Below are 15,827 nucleotides of genomic sequence, written 5' to 3'. Positions count from 1 at the left end.
AAGGAAAGGGGGAGATGCTGGGAAATTGTGCCAATGCAGTCACATCTGCCATGTTGTCCCCTCAGGCTACTGCTAGTTCCCCGAGAGTTGGGACATTCTCGGAGTGCCTGTTCAGCCATGTTGTGCCCTCAGGACATTGTCTATATCCCCACGATATCTGGAGTCCTCTGATTACTCCTCCCCCCTCCCATTCTCACGAGAGTTATCATCCTATCCTGGAGTGCTAAGGTTACTCCTCCCCCTGCCCATTCTCGTGAAAGCTACTCCTATAAAAACCCTTCGTTTTTCCGCACCTCACTCTCTTGCTGGCGCTCCACTCTGGTGTTCAGACACAGGAAAGGTTACTGCGTGAGGCAGCCATTTTCTCTACCTCCACGTGGCCCAACCTGCTTCTCTAACACCCAACTCTGAGGTGCCAGTGCGAATAAAGATTTGTGTTTCCTCTTCGCTCTGGACCCTCTCTCTCTCTTCTCTGCGGCCCGCACACTACAACATCTGGCTCTACAACACACATCCACGGGGCTATATATCGAGAAAGGGGACTACTCACAGCTGAAGGTAAAGCTATCAAAAACCAACAATACTGGACTTATTAGAGGCTATCTGGATGCCAGATAAGGTGGCTATAGTACACTGCCCTGGACACAAAAGGGAGAAAATCCTGTGACGGGCAACTGCCTAGCAGATGCCACAGCCAGAGAAGTTGCATTGGAAAGAACTGAATAATTAGCCCTTTGTCTGCCAAACCCTGGAGAACCCATCCTGCCTAATGAGCCAGAATATACATCAGATGAAGAGCTCCAGATAAAAAAGTTACCTTTCGCTGACAAGTGCGGTAATTGGTGGGTAACAGCTGATGGTAAACTCATCTTGCCCCAAGCTGTGGTTAAACACCTGCCGGGGGCCAGCCCCAGCAGGTTATTAGGGTCAGCCTGAAGGAGGAGGGGCATCAGTGAAGGATGAAAGATGAGAGACGAGTGAGTTGATGCTGAATCAAGCTCAAGCAGACATCTCTATCTTACTTAAGCAGAACTTTATTTTTATAGTCTCATAAGGCTTAGATCATTCAAACAAAAATCACCAAGGTATTGATTATTAAAACAAAAATCACCAAGGCTTTGATTATTGAAACAAAAATCACCAAGTAAGAACAGCACAGGTAGGGAACACCTCCTGCCTTGTGAAACATTTACATTCCAGGGGCACTTTCTGCCCTAATGATCACATCACCGTTTCTATGTCTTTTGTTTTTCCTGTACCTGTGTGCTAGGCAAATGTCCTATTGATTAAGATTAAATTCTACCTTTTATGCCATTCTCTTGGCCGTATGCATCAGAAGACAATGGTTTATAGAAAGTTCAAGCTTGTTATGTTTCTAGGGGCCTTAAACAAATTGAGTAGCCCATTTTTCACAAGATCTGTTCCATTGTTTGATCAAGGAGTTTTGTTTTATTTTGTTCCAAGTTAAACTCTCTAGCTAGAATCCATCCTCTGTGTATGCTCACTATGTGACCTAGGTTCTTGTGTACTATTCCTGCATAAGGAGGTAGGAGCATAGTGGTGGATGGTAAATTAAAAGGCCCATTGTATCAAGGCAGGTACCATAACTTTCCATTAATTATTTATATAAGGTGGCCCCTCCACTGTGGGAACCACCAATCTTTTTCTATATTTTAGTGGGAATACTAAAAGAAGTGGTGTAGATAAAGGAGGAAACATTTTTGCCTATTGGGGCCTCCTGAAAAATTCTGCATTACTGATATTGCTTGTTCCATTATGTTCAGTCTTACAGAGTGCAGTGCAGGTTTTGTCATTATTTTTGTCATTTGGTCAGGCTCTGAGCCTGGCCATAGGTAAATATTATTAAGACCACACAGAGCTTAGTCATGGCAAAAGGCGAGATGGTTTCAGTTTGGCCTGGAGAGTCCAGCCATGCTGAACTTCCTGCAAAGCTGGTACCGTGTCAAGCAGCTCGCATGGCGGCACCTGTGCCAAACACCTACTACAGCATATACACAGAACTACCCACCTGGGACGAAGAAAAATGACTGAACTTTTACAAAAAGCCAACCTGAGAATTTACAACAAGAACCAAATGATTAAGGAAATAGTTGTAGAATGCAAAGCCTGCAAACTTGTAAACACTAGCAACCAGTCTAGAACTCCTGGGGTGCATGAGAAAGAAACCAGACCAGGTACCTACTGGGAGATAGACTTCACTGAGGTAAAACCTGGAAAATATGGGTATAAATATATGTTAGTGTTTGTAGACACATTTTCAGGATGGACTGAGGCATTCCTGACTAAGAGGGAGACGGCCCAGACAGTGGTGAAGAAACTTGAAGAGATTTTTCCCAGGTTTGGTATGCCCCTTCAATTAAGTTCAGATGATTGTCCAGCCCTCGCTTCCCAGATAAACCAGAACTTAATGGGAGTCTTTGGGGCAAAATGGAAATTACATTGCACCTATAGGCCCCAAAACTCAGGACAGCTAGAAAGGATGAATAGAACTCTAAAAGAGACCTTAACAAAATTAACTATGGAGACTGGCATAGACTGGGTAACTCTCCTTCCCTTTGCCCTTTATAAAATAAGAAATACCCCCTATACTGCAAAGCTGACCCCGTTTGAGATCATGTTTGGTCGTCCCCCTCCCATAATCCCAACCTTGAGATCAGACTTACTCACTAATATTAATGATCAGAACCTGATTACATCCTTACAGATAATAGCTCAAGTCCAAAAGTGTGTGTGGCCAAGACTGAGAGCAATATATGAAGCTGCACCCCCTCCAAACCCTCATCCCTTCCAGCCTGATAAGATGCCACCAAAATAGTCCTGGTAAGATGCCACCAAAAAGAGACACTCAAGCCCCGGTGGAAAGGACCATATACTGTCATCTTAGCCACCCCCACGGCCCTGAAGGTGGATGGTATCAGCTTGTGGATCCACCACTCCCATGTCTGTGCAGCAGAGACAGAAGAGTTCAAGACCAGATGGCAACTCAAGTCTGTTCCCAAACATCCACTCAAGCTCCGGTTGGTCTGCTCGTGACTCTGTGATTCTTTCTCTCCTGGTGACTCTAATCTTCGTTCCTGCTACTACTACTCCTCATACCCCATTGATAGAGGGACAGTACAGTAGTCAGAAACAGAGATTGGCCCAAGATTGGGCCCTAAAAGTTACAAAAAGACAAGGGGAGAATATGGGGTTGGAGGGGGGGCCAAATATTGAGAGCAACTGTTGGCTCGAGGCCAATTGTTCCTTGTTTCATGTGGATATTTCCACCTGTGCCCACCCTGTGATAACTATAAAAAGGTGGGACGAGAAGTGATCGGGGTCACAGACTCTCCCTTTTCTTGGAAGGGTGTCGGCAGCCCAAGCTTAAGCTTGACAATAAAGGTTCTTGCTATTACATGTGATTCTGGTCTTCTTTGCATGAGATCGGGACTCGAACTCCTGGGCACAACAGTAAATAAATAGTAATAAAAAAGATATGTTCAATAAACTCAATACTAGTTTTATTTATTTTTAAAAGACATATTCATTTCCTGATGTGAAAGAGACAGAGAGGACATGAACCAGAGCATCACTTTGACATCCTGACTGCTGAGGACTGAACTTGGGACCTCATGCTTAAGTCCCTTTTCCGCTGCACCACCTCTGGGGTTTTCCCTATATTGTTGTTGTTGTTATTATTATTATTATTATTATTTTAACCAGAGCACTGCTCAGTTCTGGTTTATGGTGGTGTGGGGGAATTGAACCTGGGACTTTGAAGCCTCAGGCATGAGAGTCTCTTTGCATAACCATTATGTTATCTATCCTTTTGCCCTGTGTTATTCATGGAGCTTTACAGTCAGAGAGGACTGTATGAAAGACACAGGAAAAGAAAGAATGGAAAGGAGGGAGGGAGTTAAGAAGGAAGAGAATGGTATGATGTAGAAAAGAAAAACAGAGAATGTCTAGGCAAAGAAAGAGTTCACTAACCAAAATGTAGGAAGGAGAGAAGCCCTAGATAACAGAAAACCTTAAGAAAAGCCACCCACCACCCCCCAACACACACACATCCCCCAACCCACCGAGGTATATCCTGTCCTGACAGGTCATAAAACTTCTAAGTCCTGAACCTCTCCCCAGACACAGCTCTGCAGGAAAAGACAACAGTAACTGTGGCAACCAGACCCTGAGCAATGGGCCCAAGTCCAACCCCCTTAACCCTGCAACTTCTGCTTCTGTGATGAACTTTCTGCTCTCAGCCTGCAGCCCCTAGATGAACCGGACTGCCCTTTGTTTGGGAGCCAGAATACTTTAAGAGTAAGAGCTCTTTCTGTGGCCCATTAATGTTAAAGTTCCTCCTTGTGGACTCCATTCGGATGGCTCTGAGTCTCAAACCTGCAACAGGTACACCTCTGTTCTTAGTAGGACAATTTGTAGTAATTCAAACTTGGAAGTAACCCAGACCCCCAAAGACAGACGAGTGTCAAAGAAAGTTGTGGTACATATAGACAGTGGAATACTACTCAGTTGTTAAAAAAAATGGTGAAGTCGACCCCTTTGCCTCATCTCGGGTGAGACTTGGTAGAATCATGTTAAGTGAGATGAGCCAAAAAGAGAAGAATGAATACTGGATGATCTCACTTCACAAGCAGTGAAGCAGGTCTGCAAGTGTCTCTCTGTCTCTTTCCCTCTCTATCTTCTCCTCCCCTCTTGATTTCTCTCTGTCCTATCAAACAACAACAACAAATTTGAACAGATGGCTACAGAAGCCATGGATTTGTAGTGTAGGCATGGAGCCCCAGTGATAACACTTGAGTCCAAAAAAAAAAAAAAAAAAGGCACCATCTCTCCAAAATCACACCAGATGTCCTAGCATCAGATACACACAGTGAACACAGAGAACTCATGTTCAAAGACTTTACGTGGATGTTCATATCAGCTTTACTATAATAACCCCAGATTGAAAACCACCCAAATATATGTCAAGAACTAAATGGACAAATGGATTGTAGCATATCCAGTGGGTCACTACTCAGGAGTTACAATGCACAAGGACCCAGGTTTGTGCCCCTGGTCCCCACCTGTAAGGAAAAAGTTTTGTGAATGGTGAAGCAGGGCTGCAGGTCTCCCTCTCCCTCTCTCCCTCCCCCCTCCCCGGATTTCTGGCTGTCTCTATCCAATAAATAAATAAAGGTTTAAAAATTAAAGAAAAATATGTGTAGGAGGTAAGGACATAGCTCACCCAACAGAGTGCACCCTTTACTATGTATAGGCCTGTCGGGAGCTGCAAGTCCCTTGTAAGGCAAGGCCCCTGGGCTTATGAGCAAAAGGCCTGCAGAGCAGCCTTTCTGCAAAGCTCCTCACATTCTCTCCTAATTGGATCAAAAGAATTGAAGGTATAGATCAAAGGGAACTGAAAGTAAGATAAACACTTTGCAGACTCCCTGGTAAAATTATAATTGTCTAACTACAGGATCTTTTGCCCCAACTCTATCTTGCTTATGTTTTGAGAAACTGTACTTTGCTTATGCACCTGGATTATGTTTTGAGAAACCTTTTGCAGAGCCAGCATAATTAAGCTTCTTGCTGTGTGTGTGATAAAAGGACAGTGAGAAAATAAACTGGTGCTCTCAGTCATTGGACTGTTGGCCCTCCCAATCCCATCTTCTATATGTCTATCTTTTCTTCATCCTCATGCCCTCTCCAGGTTTCGGTTTGACTTGTCAGCTGGCACTCACACAGGCCCTCAGCTACCTGGACACAGGCCTGTGGAACTGTGAAGGCTTAACTGATCCCCTGTGGCTGGTCATGGTGTCTGCAGCCTGTTTTGTAAGAATAAGCTTCTGCAGAAGCATATACAGGCCAAACCACCCAGATGTACCAAAGGCCTGGTCTCCCTTCCCCATCTACACCCTCCAGAGTCTGTGGTCCTTGCAGGCATGCATGCTGCTTGAAGGTTCAGAGGGCAGATGGTGCTGTTGTCGGTGCTGCTACTGACAGCATGGACTCAGAGTCGTGACTGAGAAGCCACCTCCTTACTGTGCCTCCCCATGTGAGTGAGTGAGTGAGTACAAGTGAGTGGAAGGCAGAAATCTCCAGTCTTTGTTTGAACAGCTGTTGGCATCACAGTGGTCCTGCTTTGCCCTAGTATCAAAGAGCTTATTTATTACCTGCAGCTCCACATATCCTAGGTGATAAGGGATTGTGTCCTAATGATGGATCAGTCCAGAAAGCTCGCTCAACCTACAAACATGAACGTAGCAGTGTAAAGTAACAGTAGCCCCAAACTTAGACAACCTCAGTAAAGAATAAAAAGCAGCATCAGGGGAGCCAGGTGTTGGAGCACCTGGTTGAGCGCACATGTTTACAGTGCACACGGACCTGGGTTCAAGCCTCAGGTCCTCACCTGCAGGGAGAAAGCCTCACCAATGGTGAAGCAATGCTTTTCTGTCTCTCTCCATCTCTTCTTTCAATTTTTGGCTGCCTCTATCCAATAAATAAATAAAGATAATAAAAATAAAAATAAAGCAACAGCACTAGAAGATGTTTACCAATCAAGTGAAGAATGTTTAGAAAAGGTTGTATGGGGGAGTCAGGTGGTAGCACAGTGGGTTAAGTGCACATGGCATGAAGTGCAAGGACCAGAGTAAAGATCCCAGTTCGAGCCCCCGGCTCCCCACCTGCAGGGGAGTCACTTCACAGGCAGTGAAGCAGGTCTGCAGGTGTCTGTCTTTCTCTACCCCTCTCTGTCTTCCCCTCTTCTCTCCATTTCTCTCTGTCCTATCCAACAATGATGGCATCAACAACAACAGCAATAATAACAACAACAACAATTTTAAAAAGGGCAACAAAAGGGAAAAGAAAGAAACAAAGAAAGAAAGAAAGAAAGAAAGAAAGAAAGAAAGAAAGAAAGAAAGAGAAGAGAAGAAAAAGAAAAAAAAAAAGAAAAGGCTGTATGGGGGCTGGATGGTGGTACACCTGGTTGGGCACCTGGTTGAGTGTACATGTTACAGTGCTCAAGGACCCAGGTTTGAGCCCCTAGTCCCCACCTGCAGGGGGAAAGCTTTGCAAGTGGTGAAGCAGGGCTGCAGGTGTCTCTCTCCCTCTCTATCACCCCCTTCCCTCTTGATTTCTGGTGGTCTCTATCAAATAAAATAAAGATGATTTAAAATAAAGATAATTAAAAAATAAATTCTGTACAAAAAATTATTTTTCTTTCTTTTTTAAAAGTAATATTTTATTTATTTTATGTTAATGAGAGAGAGAAATAGAAATGCAGAGTAAGAGACCAGAGCCCTGCTGATGGTGCTGGGAATTGAATCTGAGACCTGTGAGCTCCAGACATGAAAATCTTTTGCAGAAGCATTGTGTCATCTTCCCAGCTCCAATAGTTATTTTTCTGTCCATCCACTTCTCCAAAGAGCTGTTTTATTATGACTCCAGGCAAATCATTCCAAGGAGAGTGTGAACTCAGACCTAGAGCTAACAGGCTGTTAGTACCTAAAAATAGCCTTACTGAGAAAAGAAACCAGATTGAAGCATCGCTTTTTGTTCTGGATCAGAAGGAGGGAGAATCCCTCCAGGGGACCTGTCAGAAGTCCAGGGCAGAGTTACAGCAAGTCTCTCCATAGGAGGGCAGGAGAGAATGTGCTAACAGACATCCTTCAGGATCCTGTGGCTGCATCCTAACTGTATCAGTGCCAACATCTAGTGTGATAGTGAACCATGATTTTGATAGATGTCTCCTTAAGGGAAGCTGGGTAAAGGCTGCATGGGGTCTTGTAGGGAGCTGAGCTAGCCCCACTGGATGACAAGATCACCGTGTGGTTAAGGGAGCTGCAAGGCAGCCCCTCTAAAGTGAAGCTATGGGGCAGTAGCGCAGTGGGTTAAGCGCACATGGCACAAAGCACAAGGACTGGCAGCTTAAGGATCCCAGTTGGAGCTCCCTGCTCCCCACCTGCAGGGGAGTCACTTCACAAGTGGTGAAGAAGGTCTGCAGATGTCTATCTTTCTCTTCCCCTCTCTGTCTTCCCCTCCTCTCTCCATTTCTCTCTGTCCTATCCAACAACGATTACATCAATAACAACAATAATAACTACAACAATAAAGCAACAAAAGCAACAAAAGAGAATAAATAAATAAAAATAAAGTGAAGCTAATGATAGACCCACTTTAATTGAGGACTAACTGCTTTCAGTTTCAGTCTTCTAATTATGCTTACTATTTTTCTTGCATATTTCAAGATTCCAGTAAAGGGATACAGAAGTCTAAGAGCAGCTAATGATTCTTTCTAAAATTGCCCAATATCTTGTATTGGCCCTTAAAATGTTACTATTAGCAAATTCTTTGATTGGCTACAGATGAAATCTATTATACAAGATTATTCACCACCTACTTCTGTTGCCAAAGTAAGGCAAGAAAAATGTTATTAGGAAACAGTTAAATACTTGGTACAAGAAAATAAAATGTAATCATTGTTTGCTTGACTATGAATAGAGATAAATATCTACGTAGCTTAAACTTTAATTTGCTTGCTTTAAATAGTTGACATTATTGTAACCTTTCAATCTGAATAGGAAGGTCTCCCACCTTAAAGCATAAATAAATATTATTTTAATGTGACATTTTATTAATAGAATATTTTCTTAGAATAAGAATAAACATTCTGTTGTAAGAGGAAAAGTACAGCAATTATCAAAACTGAAACAATGGCCTTGAAATGTATCATGAAATGTAACAAACCATGGTAAAATTAAGTCAATTAGAATGTAGTATGCACAACTTTTTGTAACCCACTATTGTACAAAAAATATATAAATACGCTGCAATAAATTTGCAGGCAGAGAGAATTCTGCCTTGCACTTGCATACACAAGTCCTCTCTCACTCTCCAAAGCCGCCTTTCCTGGGGAAGACCCTGAACCTGCCAAGGCTGGACCCCAGCAGGGCCTATCTAAATGACCTCCACAACTGCATGTGAACTGGTGGTCATATCAAAATAGAACATTTGATTAAAAAACAAAAACGTTTGGTGTATTTCACCAAAGTAAAGGACTCTGGGTGGGGGTGGGGTGTGTGTTCAGGTCCTGGAACATGATGGTGGAGGAGGACCTAGGTGGGGAGATTAGAGTGTTAAGTGGATAACTGAGAAATGTTACACATGGACCAGCTACTGTATTCTACTACTGACTGTAAACTACTAATCCCCCCAATAATAGGAAAATAAAATTGTATCAGGAAAAATTTCTTTGAGAGAAAACATCAGCAACAAACAAAATCATACATACAGTGAACCATCCTTGCTAAGGACTATCTCCACCCTGTTTCTGCTCACAGGAACTTGGGTTTGACCATTGGTACCTGATTTTTCTGGGGCACACATTTGCACTAGCTCGCTCTCCTCTGCCTTCTCCCCCCCCCCCTCCTTGGAGTTCAAGAGGAAGGAATAGACAATATTTATTACCCCTTGCAAAGAGGGGTTTTCAGTGGGTCTCACCTCTTTCTCAGACCCTATGGGGCCCTGGGGACAGGACCTTAGCTATGTGTTGCCTTTCTGTTCCACCAGGCTGCAGGGAAGTGAGATAAGAGCAAAGATGGAATGTGAGTGGGTCAGGTTACACTGGTGAAGCTGTCTGGCTGATATACTGCAGATGCCCTGGAAGGGTGGGAGCTGCGGTGGTAGCAGGAGCAGCAGCAGCAGCAGCAGCAGCAGCAGCGAGCAAAGTAGGGGAGGAGGGGCAGTGCCCACCTTGGGAGCTATGTGTGGGTTAAGTCTCAGTTCCTACAACACAGCCTTGTGGAATAAGGAGGTGGGAGCTGTGCTTACCCTGCTGCTCAAAGTTTAGGTCACTGTTTAGTCTACTTTTTTTTTAATTGCCATTAGCTTTAACATTGAGACTCAGTGCCAGCACTATGAATCCACTGCTCCCTGCAGCTCTTGTTTTCCTTCCCCCTGCCTCATTTTTTCTTTCTATGTAAGACAGAGAGGAATTGAGAGGGGAAGATAAAGATAGAGAGGGAGAGAGATAAGAGAGACACCTGTACCCACTTACTGCTCCTGAAGCTTCCCCCCTGCAGGTGGGGAGTGGCCGCTCAAATCTGGGTCTTTGGGCATGGTGATATGTCGGGGTCTCTCTGGCGGGGTGATCTCCAGGGGAAAGTTTCAGGGTATCTCTCTCCTTCTCCGGTAGGGTGGCCTCCAGGGTAACGGGCTGGTTCTTTCTCGCTCACAACAGGGGTGACACAAAGTAAAAGACACCAGGGGACTCTTAGTGTGAATCTAAAATCTGAGTCCTCAGAGTCCCAGAATCCTAGAGTCCATTTATTAGCAAAATTGACATGAGTTAAATAGAAAAGCAATGGAGGTAATTATTTTTGAAATATGACAGAAATTACAGGTTTCTTAACAGTCAGCATGCCCTCAAGGTAGGGGGCTGGTATGACAGGAATTGATGAGATACAAAACAGTTATTTTCCATAACACAAGCAACTTAATTATCCAAAGGTATTTGAGAGAAGCATAGGGGTTAAACCCGCAGGGTGAGACAGAGAGAAGATGGATATCAAAATTTCTCTTGTCTGGGGTCTGAGGTGTGTGATGAAATGTGTGATAAGGTGTGTTCTTCTGTGATCAGAAGATGACTTTGAATAAGTGAATCTGCGGCCATGTGGCCTGTGGTTAATGGAGGGAAGTACTGTGGTATCTGTGGGCCTGAGAGTCAAGAAGGAAAGAACTAAGTCTGAGTTTCCCCCCTTATGCTCACCTCGGTTGAAAGAGACTTACCAAGAGGTTATCTTCTCAGACCTCCATCCAAAGATGGGGGTGGTTCTCCCTAAGCTCTATCAGGCTTACACATGTTCCCAACAGGAAAGGTAACGGACTGGTTCTTTCTCGCTCACAACAGGGGTGACACAAAGTAAAAGACACCAGGGAGCTCTCCAGCTTGTTCAGAACTCAGAACTCGTTTATTAGCAAGGTGGACATGAGTTAAACAGAAAAACAAACAAAGGGAATTATTACTGAAATATGTCAGAAATTACAGGTTTCTTAATAGTCGGCATGCCCCTAAGGTAGGAGGCTGGTATGACAGGAATTGATGAGATACAAGACAGTTATTCTCCATGATGCAAGCAACTTAATTATCCAAAGGTATTTGAGAGAAGCATAGGGGTTAAACCCGTAGGGTGAGACAGAGAGAAGATGGATATCAAATGGCCATATAGTTTGGAATTTCTCTTGTCTGGGGTCTGAGGTGTGTAATGAAGTGTGTGATAAGGTGTGTTCTTCTGTGATCAGAAGGTGACTTTCAATAAGTGAAATCTGCGGCCATGTGGCCTGTAGTTAATGGAGGGAAGTACTGGGGTTTCTGTGGGCCTGAGAGTCAAGAAGGAAAGAACTAAGTCTGAGTTTGCCCCCTTATGCTCACCTCGGTTGAGAGAGACTTACCAAGAGGTTATCTCAGACCTCCATCCAAGGACGAGGGTGGTTCTCCCTAAGCTCTATCAGGCTTACACATAGTCCCAACAGTAATGTGTGTGCTCAACCAGGTGGCGCTACCGCCTGCCCCCTACTCTGTATCTCTTAAGGCTGAGTGACAGGTGTAGGGAGCACACTGTGATGCTGAGTACTCCCGTACCTTCTGAACCTATTGCAGCAGGCCTCCCACCAGCACTCCCACACCTGGGATGTATCAGGCCAGGTTCACTTGCTTCTTGCATGGACCACTATTCCATTATTAATTTTTAAAATTTTTTTCTTTCTTTATTTATTCCCTTCTGTTGCCCTTGTTGTTTTATTGTTGTATTTATTATTGTTGTCATCATTGTTGGATAGGACAGAGAGAAATGGAGAGAGGAGGGGAAGACAGAGGGAGGAGAGAAAGACAGACACCTGCAAACCTGCTTCACTGCCTGTGAAGTGACTCCCCTGCAGGTGGGGAGCCGGGGGCTCGAACCGGGATCCTGATGCTGGTCCTTGTGCTTTGTGCCACCTGCTGCACTACTGCCCACCTCCCCACAATTCCATTATTTCTGTTGTTTTCTTTCCTTCCTTTCTTTTCATTATTTTTTTGCTGCCAGGGCTTCTGTGTCTGCAATTCCACCATGCCTAGAGGACTCTTTTCCCCATATAGAGAGTGAGAAAAACAGAGACAGCAACAAGAGAGACACCTCAGCACTGCTCCACAGCCTGTGCAGCTTCCCCTCTGCCTGATGCTCCCACATGCTGACTGGGAACTCAAACCCGGTTCCTTGTGTGTGGTGAAGTGTGTGTTCTACCAGGCAGGCAAGCCATTTCCCAGACCTCATTCTTTCCCTTTCAGGAGAAGCAGGGAAGTCACAGGCAGACATATCTTCTCAGGGCTCCTTGCGGTCAGATGTGGGCACTTGACTTAATCCTGGTGAGTGAAATAGAAGCTGGATTTTCCTGGCGCACCCCTTCCACTTCATTCTTCTCTCCAGGACATGTGTGTGACACAGTCATGGCTCACTGTGGCAGAGAGCAAGTCAGGGAGTCAGTTTCCTCGATGTTTCTGGGACCCATGAAGGCTTCTGGGTACATGAGACAAACAGACTTCAAGAGCAATCCCAGTAGATAGAGCCATCAATTCCATTCTAGGTGTGGTAGTGTGAAGGTTAAAAATGGATATAGGTATAATCAAGGGAAAAATGGGTACATGTATAATTAAGAAATTGATAGCAAAGTTTAGAGACCAGCCCAGATGGTAGTCAGGCACCAGAACAATAGAACGGTTAAAAATGTACCAGACCTAGAGCAGGAATAATGCTAATTTTCCACTTCTGTAAACCCTGCCACTTTCAGTAAGGCAGGACATTTGTTTCTGGGAAAACAAGATGGTTTTGTACCAAGATGTGGTACAAGCCTAAAAGCCCCCCAGACATTAGATTTCAGGTAAACAAGCCAAGTCCTAGAAACTGTGAAAATATTGTATGTAACCAATGCTGGCATATGCTGAAAACAGTATAAAAAGATGCTTGTGACTGTGTTGGGCGTTCAGTCCTTGGGTAGTGCTGGGGCTCACGTGGAGTGACTCCAGCCAGGAAGGTAAGATTACCGAGGCCCTATCACTAGCTCAAGAGACTATGTGATAAAGAAAAAGACTCTGATACAAACACTCTCAATTTATTCAGGGGTGGGCTTGGGTATATATAAAGTTAAACAAAGAACATTTTTCAAATATGTCAGAAATTACAGGTTTCTTAAAGGTAGGGGGCTGGTATGACAAGAACTGATGCAGGTACATAAAGGTCAAGATAATTAGTCTCCTGATGCAGGCATTTAATTACCCAAAGGCATTTGAGAGAAGAATAGGGGTTAAACCAGTTAAGGCGAGATAGAGAAGATAAACAAGGCTTGATGTAAATTAAGGACATCAAAGGAGACTGTTAGGGGTATGTGATAAGGTGTGTTTTCCTTTGTGATCAGAAGGTGAGGTGAACTTTGAGTAAATGGACCTTAAAGCAGGCAGCCATGTGGCCTGCTGCTGGCAGGGAGAAACTGAGATTTCTGTGAGGCTTGAGAGTCTAACAAGGGGAAACTGAGTCTAGGAGATGTTTCCCTCTTGGCTCATCTCTATATGGAGAGAGGCTAACAAGTGGGGAGTCTTCCCACACCTCCATCCAAGGATAAGGGGAGTTTTCCCTAAGCTCTACCAAGCTTTCACATAGTCCCACAGGGTAGGTCCTCCATGAGTCTTCTCTGGGCTGGACCCTCAGCTGAGAAGGCTTAAATAAAAGTAATACTCAACCACCTGACTTGGTGTGGAGTATTGTGACTTCAGTATGGAGAATTTTATCCCATTACAGTAGCAAAATCATAGCCCTTGAAAATATTCATGGACTAATCCCTGGAAGCTGTGATTATCTCACTTAAGAAAGGGTTCAGATTTCCTCTTTCTTTTTTTCCCCCCTACAAATTTAGCCCACTGTTAAAATTCAATCAAGTCACCAATTTGAAACTTTAAGTGCTTAGATTGAAGGAATATATACTCAGAACTGGGGTCTATGCATCAGAAAGTTTGAGACATTCAATCTATTTTCCCCCTTTCATATTGATTAAATAGTGATTTATAAGTTAATAGGAGTGTATATTAACACTATTCCTGCCACCAAAGGTCTGTGTCCCTACCCTCAGCCCCCCTATAGAGGCTTCTGGGTGCATGAGACAAAAAGTACAAATACAGCAGATACAGTAGATTTTTCCTTGTTTCTCTTCTTTCCCCTTGTTTTTCTCTTGCAGCCTTCTGGACTCAAATCAGAGGAGGAAAGAAAAAGAAAAGAAGAAAGAAAAACAAAATCTTCCCACAATGGAGAGCACCAATCAATGGAACAATGGCAGCTAATTTTGGTCAAACCAGAGAGAAGGGAAAACAAACAAACAACAACAACAAAAAAAAACCTAACCATAAGTCTGTAAGTTGGCTGCACACATCTCTCCCCTTCCTAAACAAAGCAAAAACAAACAGTTACAAGAAGCAAATATCAAATAAACTCAAGAGATAGAAGAAAGAAATAAAAATAGATAAAGTAACCCAAACAAAACCAAAGGAGATTATTCTCATAGCCCCAGCAAAGGCAACAATTGGTCAAGGAAGTCAACCATTCAGACAGAGCTCTAGCTCCCTTCAACCAAGAAAAACCAACCTAGGCCTGGGAATTTCTGTAGTTCAGTCAGAAAATTCCCTCCTCCCTTGTATGATTCCCCACTGAATTTGGAATCTTGCTTAATGAGATTAACTCCACAGAAGGCCCTCCTTATCTGTAGCTGGTTGGTTCCCTTACCCCTCCGGCATGAGGGTTGGTTTTGGGGGGAGGTGCAGAGGGAAAGAATAAAACCCACAGCCAACTCCATGGCTCTTTTCTCTTTTTCAGCAGCCCTTCTGAAAGCCCTTTGCCAGCCTAAGGATGAGTTGTAATACTGCCATGGTTCCACTTTGACCCCTGCCTGAATACTTCCTCTACCACCAGCCTGGAAATCCTCTCCCTTTCTTTCTTCCTTCCTTCCTTTCTTTCTTTCTTTTCTTTTTCTTTTCCTTTTTTTTTTTTTTTTGCCTCCAGGGTTATTGCTGGGGCTCAGTGCCTGCAACATGAATCCACTGCTCCTGGAGGCCATTTCCCCCCCTTTTGTTGCCCTTATTGTTGTAGCCTTGCTGTGGTTATTATTGTTGTTGATGTCTCTCATTGTTGGATAGGACAGAGAGGAATTGAGAGAGGAGAGGAAGACAGAGGGGGGAGAGAAAGGTAGATACCTGCAGACCTGCTTCACCACCTGTGAAGCCACTCCCCTGCAGGTGGGGAGCCAGGGGCTCGAAGTGGGATCCTTACTTCTTTCTTTCCTTCCTTCCTTCCTTCCTTCCTTCCTTCCTCCTTCCTTCCTTCCTTTCTTTTTCCCTCCCTTCCTTTCTTTCTTTCTTAACTTTATTTGATAGAACAGAGAGAAATAGAGAGGGAGTGTGTTGTTTTTGCCGGGCTAGGTTGTTTTCACCGGGCTGGCTTCACGGGCGGGTAACAGACGACCAGGGACTCATGGTTGAGCTGTAGGCAGTATCTCTTTATTCATGCAGAACGCAGCACAATCTAAGACGAGCTAAGCTAAACTCACGGTACCCCAAAACTCACAATGCTGTCTTTATATATACTTGCCAAGTAGGGTGGAAACAGGATGTGACATAGAGAGGGTGGAGAGAAAAGTGACTGGTGAAAATCAGAGTGTGACAAGGAGGGGGCAGAGCAGGCGAGAATCCTATCACTGAACCACCAATGCCCTGGAGTGCTTTATGTAAATGTAAAAGTGATTTATGTAAATAGACC

Source organism: Erinaceus europaeus, chromosome 7, assembly GCF_950295315.1.
Source record: "Erinaceus europaeus chromosome 7, mEriEur2.1, whole genome shotgun sequence".
Classification (NCBI taxonomy): Eukaryota; Metazoa; Chordata; class Mammalia; order Eulipotyphla; family Erinaceidae; genus Erinaceus; species Erinaceus europaeus.
The sequence above is the reverse complement of the archived record's forward strand: the minus strand, read 5'-3'. Positions refer to the sequence as shown.